This window comes from Quercus suber, unplaced genomic scaffold (genome assembly GCF_002906115.3).
Source record: "Quercus suber isolate HL8 unplaced genomic scaffold, Cork oak 2.0 scaffold_504, whole genome shotgun sequence".
NCBI classification, from domain to species: domain Eukaryota; kingdom Viridiplantae; phylum Streptophyta; class Magnoliopsida; order Fagales; family Fagaceae; genus Quercus; species Quercus suber.
In genome coordinates, this window is record NW_027069953.1 from 18,372 (window position 1) to 26,157 (window position 7,786).

The following is a 7,786-nucleotide window of genomic DNA, read 5'->3' on the forward strand; positions in this document are numbered from 1 at the left end:
CAATGAAGAAAATTTTCTTAATTTCTAAGTTATATTTTACTGGCTTTATTGAAAAATAATGGAAATTTCAAAAAGCTCTGCCTAGCTTCGCCTCTATTGGGTTTTTTATTTTTTTATTATTATTATTTTTTTGGAGGAAGAGATTTATTTTTTTTCAAAATATTTTTTTATTTTGAAAATTGTGGGAGCTTCAAATTCTATGTAGCAAGCACTTAGGAAGTTAAAAAAAAAAAAAAAAAGTTAAAAGAATTCAATTTTTTATAGTATAGTGTGTGTGTACATATATATATATATATATATATATATTAATTTGTATATTCACTCCTCAAAACACCCGCATCAGATATAATAATTTTATATCATATTTTATTAAAATATTAATTTTTCGTATTCTTAAAATTATTTCTCTTTTTTCGCATGTAACAAGCAACATTCATTCTATTTTTTCATCCTCGAGATACATAAAAGAAAGAATAAAAAACTAAATATAAAAATAAATAATATCAGTGTAAATTTACATAGTTATAATAATAAATTTGTAAATTTACACCATTATATATATACTAACATAAGTTATTTTTAAGCAAAACTATACAAATTCTACCAATTTTTTATACTGAATGCTAAACTACAATGCAATACAAAAATTTTACCAAAATTATCTTGGATAGCTGTGATTATTTAAATTTCCAAGAATAAAGGGGTGGAATGTTCAAAACTCAGAACACACATAATTTAGAATGCCTCACTATGTTTCTCACAAAAAAAAAAAGGAAGAATGCGTCACTATCACTGTAGAAATTTACTAAAATGGTTATTGTCATATCACATGTGAACAGTGGGTGAACCACATATGCAACATAAGGTACTAGGGACGGAACTAGAATTCAAAGTGGGGGGGTCAGGCTTAATATAAGTTTGTGGAATTTTAGAACGTCCATTAACATCTTAATCCTATATTTATGGATAGATATATGATCATGTTGCAATGAACTGATACTTATTTTATCAATAGCAATTCCTCAAAATGTTATTCAATGATTTTCAAAAAATAGGATATTAGTAATGACTTTTAATTTATTTGTATTCTTCAAAAAATCAAATATTGTAGTTGACTTCTCATTATCTACAAATCATATAAAAGTTATATAAATTATAAGGACATATTTTACATCTATGTAAGATTCAAATAATTTCTTGACTTGTAAATAATGAGAAAAATCAATCTTTATTTGGTTTGGTTTGGGTCTACTTTTTGGAACAATGAATTTATAAGATAGGAAAATAATAATGTAGTATCACAAAATTAATTAAATAAATAGTGAAATGAGTACTCCTTTTATCATTTCTTACTTATCTTTTGAACCAAAATTTGACACATATATTGATATATACTTCATCTAGCACTATAGCAAACACATGTCACAACCCCCTCTACCCATTTAGGCAATCATAAGTTCAATATTCACACAACCCAACACAACTATTTTATTTTATTTTATTTATGAAAAGGATAGCCACAAGTTCACACACTATCAGTTACTAGCATTCAAGAGAGAGGGGAGGGCATAGATTGGAGTAGTGATCTACAAAAAAAAAAAGGATCCAGAATGCTTTCATCCTCATAAAAATTAAAAATTGGCAAAGGATCTACCTCATAGGCTCACACAACAAATATTAGATAGAGCAGAGAGAGGGGACTGATGAAAGATTTCAAAGAAGAGAGGTCAGATTAGAGAAGGAAGAGTCTAATATGCTATATTGCCTAAAGGGTATTCTTGTTATCTAGATTTGTGATTTTTTTGATTGGTTTTTTTGGTTTGTCTGAATTTTTTTTTTTTTTTTAGGCGGGTCCACAAAAGCGTAATCATCACATATCACATGTGAACAGTGGGTGAACCACATATGCACCATAAGGTATCTCCTCTCACGTCAGTGGTCACGGCTTTAAGAATATTTTTTAAAGGGGTTATTCAAATTTGTGTTGAAGATGCTTTATAGGTTAAGAATGTATCCCTTATGATAAATTAACCTATTAATTAATCAAGTAAATTAATTAAGCTAATTAACATGCAATACGCGTGGTAGTACAAATAAATTACCAACTAAGTTAATATGCAACGAAAAATAAAGTTGACACGATAACGAATTGGAAAAATCTCCAAGGCAAAAACTCCACTTGGTAATTTTAAGGTCACTACTTTTTAGAATCCACTATTATCACAACAAATTGTTACAAATAAATGAATTTTAGTACCTTATACTAACCTACAGATGAACCCTTACTCCAATACTCAATTGGATTTGTTCTGTAGTGACAATCTCTCCTTTCAATGCACGGCTCCCAATACGTGACTAACCAATCGATGCATGCATCCTAATACGCAGCTTACAAACCAACTTGAGAAAGATGTTAGCTGCAAAGTTCTTCAGTTCATCCATATGATGAAGATCATGAAACTCCTTGGTTACAAAACCTTACGACGTACAAACATAGCATCTTCTTGAAGAGGAAGATGAATTAGGGCATATGTCTTCGGTCACAATATGCTTGTGTAAAACCTTTGCATCAAGTTGTACTTACATCAACTGTGACGGCCCTTAAAATAATCCTAATATATGTTTAAGGTTGTGAGAAAAGAAAGCACAAACATATATACACGAATTAGATGAAAATCAGAACTAAAAATCTAATTTTCATAAATCTCGATAGATAGGGTATTTATTAAGCAACTTTCGAGTATCAGGCAAAAGCTGCCTTTTAAACCTCAATAGATGCTATCTATTGAGCTAGCTGTCAAACTTTAAAATCCAGCACTTCTTTACTTGATTCTTGGATAGATTTGCATGACTTTAACACTTGGATTTTAAGCCTTATTCCTTGAAGTATTAAACACATCCTAGATCTACCCAATTACAAGTAAAGTGCGTTTTGTCAAAGGATTAGCCAATTCTATATTGACATATGTTCCTAACATGATTCATATATGTTCTAACAAGCTTGAAAAGGACCTCTTTGTAAATAAATTTTTTTTTTCATCTTGATCATTATGATAATAATGATGAGATCTTTCGTATCCTATGATCCAAAAGAAGATTTTCTTTTTATTTATTTATTTATTTAATAAATCAACACAAGTTCTTTTAGATAATAAATCTTAAATGGGAGATAAATCTTGTAAATATGTGACTTCCTTATCAAAAATTCATTCATAGTATTAGCAAGAGAATTAAAGATAAATTATAAGTTCATTAGGTATATGTTTTCTTAGTATAATGAAGATATTAATTATTATTACTAAGAATAAATCTTGTAAATTATCTATTCTCTATTACTATAATAAAGTTATTAATTATTGTTGTTAAGTGAATTTTAATTATTATTACTTAGAATACTCTAATTCATTATTTCTTAGTTTTTGTTTTTACTCTTTTCAATTCTTTTATTTAACAATTCAACTTAATTGTGACAACTTACAAGTCTTTGTAATTCATTATGTTAGGTACTAAGACTTTAGGAACTAATGTATTAGAACTTCAATTTGTATATGTTGGCAAATCATGATCAAAACGTTTAGTCTAGGTTTAAACTTGCTCAAAGTTTGGATTGATGTACAGTTGGAATCGAGTAATTGCAGGAATTACTATTCAAAATCTACAAGGCTCGATCGAAAGTTAGACTCGATCGATCGAAAGTTGTGCATCAGTAATTTTCTGCAGAATTCTCAAACCAACACAAGCCTATATGACGTGTAGGTTTAAGTGTTTCACTCCAAGTATAAAAGGAATAACCCTAACTACATTTTAGAAGCCTTTGTTGAGTTCTGTATTGAATTTTTTGTGAGATCTGAGAGGTGTTTACCTTCATACACACATGTAGAGTTATCAAGATCAAGATTCACGTGAAGAACTTGATGATTACTTAAGTTGCTACATAAAGAACTTTCAAGAAGATCTGAAACCTTTGAGAGGTGTCTCAAAGTCACAAGTAGGAGAATTTGTGGTTGCTACAGATCAAAGAAAGAAGTAGTCCATGGACTCAAAGCTGTCACGTGGTTATGGTAGTAAGTTTTCTATGCAAGGTAGCAATAGGATGTTAGTGGTCTAAATCTTATTATACAAACTTCAATTCTTTCATAGTGGATCTGTTTTTTACCTTGAGGATAGATAAATTAAATCCTCCCCGAGTTTTTTACCAGTTAGGTTTCCTAGGTCATCAGATCTGTGGCATTATATCTGTTTTACACATATTGGTTTAACCTAGATCTAAATTAACAAACTTGTTAATCAACTTGGCTTAATATTAGGTTGAACATATTGTATTGAGGAGTTTAAAAACTAACAAGTAGTATCAGAGCAGGTTAGCTCTTATGTTTAGATCTCTTGATTTAAGTGTTAATCCTTGACCCCTGTAATCATGGAACACGATTATTCTCTTATGATCCCTTCACACTTTGATGGGAATAACTATGCCTATTGGAAGGTGAGGATGGAAGCCTTTTTGAAATCTATAGATGAAAGCCTTCTTGAAATCTATAAATGAGAGAGTGTGGAACTCTGTTGAATACAGATAAGAGAAACTGACTACTCCTATTAGTGAGTGGTCGAAGTCCCAAAAAGAGGCAGCCACTTTTAATAGCAAAGTCATGAATTCTATTTTTAATTCTATTTCTATGGAGGAATTCAGGAGAATCTCAAATGTTGAGGTTGCTCATATTGCTTAGAAAATTCTCCAAACTGTGTATGAAGGCACAATGGTTGTTAAACTTAATAAGTTACAGCAATTAACAACTAGATTTGAAAGCATTAGGATGTCTGATGATGAAAAAAATATTTGACATGCTTGTCATCTAACAAAGAAAGTTGTTAATTTGGTCTGCCTTTTTTTAATTTTAATTGGCTTCTAATGTGAAATTTCCAAATTGGACCATACGAAAAAATTGGGAAAAACTTTTGTGTTGGGCCGCACAAGGTTGACATCATATGCAACCCAAAACCACAAAAATTAAAAAGGAAAAAGTAAAACTTCAAATAGTACTGAATTAAAATATGATAGCCTCATATTCCAGTTACGTATTGTCATCTAACTAATTACTATATAATTACAGCTAGTATTCCATGCACCAATGCATACAAAACCCTATTCCCAAACACAAAGCTTCTTTTGTTGTCCCCAATTCTCCCAATCACAATGCCCTCCTTTTCTCTCTATTCGTGCCTCTTCCTGTTTATCATAGTTTTTTTATTGGAAGAGGTCTAAAGCCAAAGGCCAAAGCCATAAGTTACCACCAGGGCCATGGAAACTGCCTTTTATAGGGAATTTGCACCAACTAGTTTTCTCTCTACCACATCGATCTTTGAGAGACTTAGCCATGAAATATAGACCTATTTACAACTGTGTGAGGTCATGGCTATAATCATTTCATCTCCAAAAGTAGTTGAAGAAGTGCTGAAGACGCATGATGCTGCTTTGGCAAATAGGCCAATTATTCTTGCCATTGAAGTTATGTGATATGGTAATTCAGGTATAGTCTTTGCTCCCTATGGTGATTATTGGAGACAAATGAGAAAGATTTGTGTCTCAAAGCTCCTGAGTGCCAAGCGAGTCCAGTCATTTAGCAGAATTAGAGAAGAAGTGGTAAATAATCTTGTTGAATCCATTTCCTTGTCAGAGGGAGTTCCAATCAATCTCAGTGAGAAGATCTTCTTCTCAACATATTGTACGGCTTTCAGGGCAGCCATTGGGAAGAAGTGCAAATATGAAGAAGAATTCATATCATTAATCAAGGAAATGTTTACTCTAGGTGGAGCCTTTGACTTACCTGATTTCTTCCCTTCACTAAAGTTCCTTGGCTTCCTTACAGGAATCAAGCCCGCATAGTTGAAAACGCATAGAAAAACAGACAAAATTCTGAATGATATAATCAACAATCATAAGAAGAAAAGAAGAGTCATTTTAGCTAAAAAAAGTGAAGAAAGCGATAATGATGATACGATTGATGTGCTTCTGAAAACTTCAGGAAACGGGCGAGCTTGGATTTAACGTCACAAGCAAAGCTGTCACATTGGTATTTTTTTGTGCAATTGTGCTTCCCCCCCCTTTTTTTTTTTTTTTTTTTTTTTTCTTCATCTCAATTAGTAAATGCGCAGCTTTATACAAATAGTTTTACAAGGATTCTTTTACTCCATAAAATGGTGAGCGATTTGATGTATGCATCTTCACGTATTTTGCCACACCATATTCTTTTGAGTGGTAGACTTCGTAGTTTATAAGCCAAATAGATTGTGTAGAGCAGAAAAAAATGTCTCTTGACATAAATTTCATTTACACGTAACAATTATCAACATCCAAAATTCACGAAATTAGGAATTTAGAAGAAAAATCACATATGCATACACAAATTATAAAGCAACCCTATTTTGCTTAGTATTAAATTCTCATCTCGATCACATTGTAATTGTAAGTCAACATGATTTTTCAGGAGGTCTTTTTTGCGGGAAGTGAGACTTCAGCAACCACAATTGAATGGGCAATGTCAGACACTACAAAATTTAGGCCGAATTTTTGAATGCAGCCTAAAACGCGTGACTATAGCCCTCAGAGGCTCTATGGCCGCGTTTTATGACCGCGGCGTAAGTATATGTGCTATGGCCGCGCTTTAAGCGCGGCCTAAGCACTAGTCCTACAGCCGCGGTTTAAACGCGGCCTAAGAGTTATCCTTAGGCCGCGTTTAAAACGCGGCTGTAGGGCAAGCCATACGGTCTTTAAGCCCCGTTTTTGTAAAACGGGGCTGTAGCACATCTAAAAAACGCGGCCCAAGAAAATGCGGCCCAAAGGCCCAGCGTTTTGTAGTGAGAATTAATTAAAAACCCAAGAGTAATGGAGAAGGCACAAGCAGAAGTGCGACAAGTTCTAGGAGGGCAGAGAAATTTTGATGAGGCAAACATTCAAAAGCTAGATTACTTGAAATTAGTGGTAAAAGAAACTTTGCGATTACACCCTTTTGGTGCCTTGATCGCCAGAGAAGCAAGAGAAAAATTTGAAATTAATGGGTATGAGATACCAAACAACACCACAGTAATCATTAATGCATGGGCTATTGGGAGAGATCCTGAATATTGGATTGATTTTGAATGCTTTTTCCCCGAGAGGTTTCAAGATTCTCTCATTGATTTTAAAGGTTCAAACTTTGGATTTATTCCATTTGGAGGTGGTAGGAGGATATGTCCAGGCATATCATTTGCGCTTGCAAATATTGAACTCGTTCTTTCTTGATTGTTAAATCACTTTAATTGGAAACTCCCTAATGAGATCAAACGAAAAGAACTTGACATGTCTGAGAGTTTTGGAATATCTTGTAGGAGAAAAAATGATTTGTACCTAATTGCCACTCCTTTGAAACCTCTTTTTCATGAAAGACACTAAATAATAGGGTTGCAAATATATTATGTGCGGATATTTCAAGATAAAGTGATAAGGTGGTTGGTTGCACTTTGATTAATTAGGTTACTTAAATTAAAAAAATAAGCTGAGTATTATTAGTTAGCCAAATTGTTATTATGTTTGGTGTGTAACATATTTTAAGAAGTTTTGATCTTTAAGTTCTTCATATGTTTAAGGGAGTGTTGGCATCTAGTGTTTCCTATTTAAATAATGTATATGTTGAATCATGAATGTAATAATTATGTGGAAGCCCGAAGTTTATTCATTTTTAATTTTTTTCAAGTTTTGATTTACCACAATCAAAAAATTGATACACGAGTGCACACAACTAAGAAAGTGGCG

General features: G+C 32.4%; 2 pseudogenes; one reads left to right on the forward strand and one right to left on the reverse strand.

The window, feature by feature from the left end:
* The window catches only part of LOC136063249 (UDP-glycosyltransferase 87A2-like), a 5,666-nt pseudogene extending 3,224 nt beyond the window's left edge, over positions 1-2,442 (reverse strand).
* Positions 2,443-4,417: 1,975 nt separating this feature from the next.
* LOC112005276 (premnaspirodiene oxygenase-like) lies at positions 4,418-7,426 on the forward strand (annotated as a pseudogene).
* Positions 7,427-7,786: the final 360 nt, after the last annotated feature.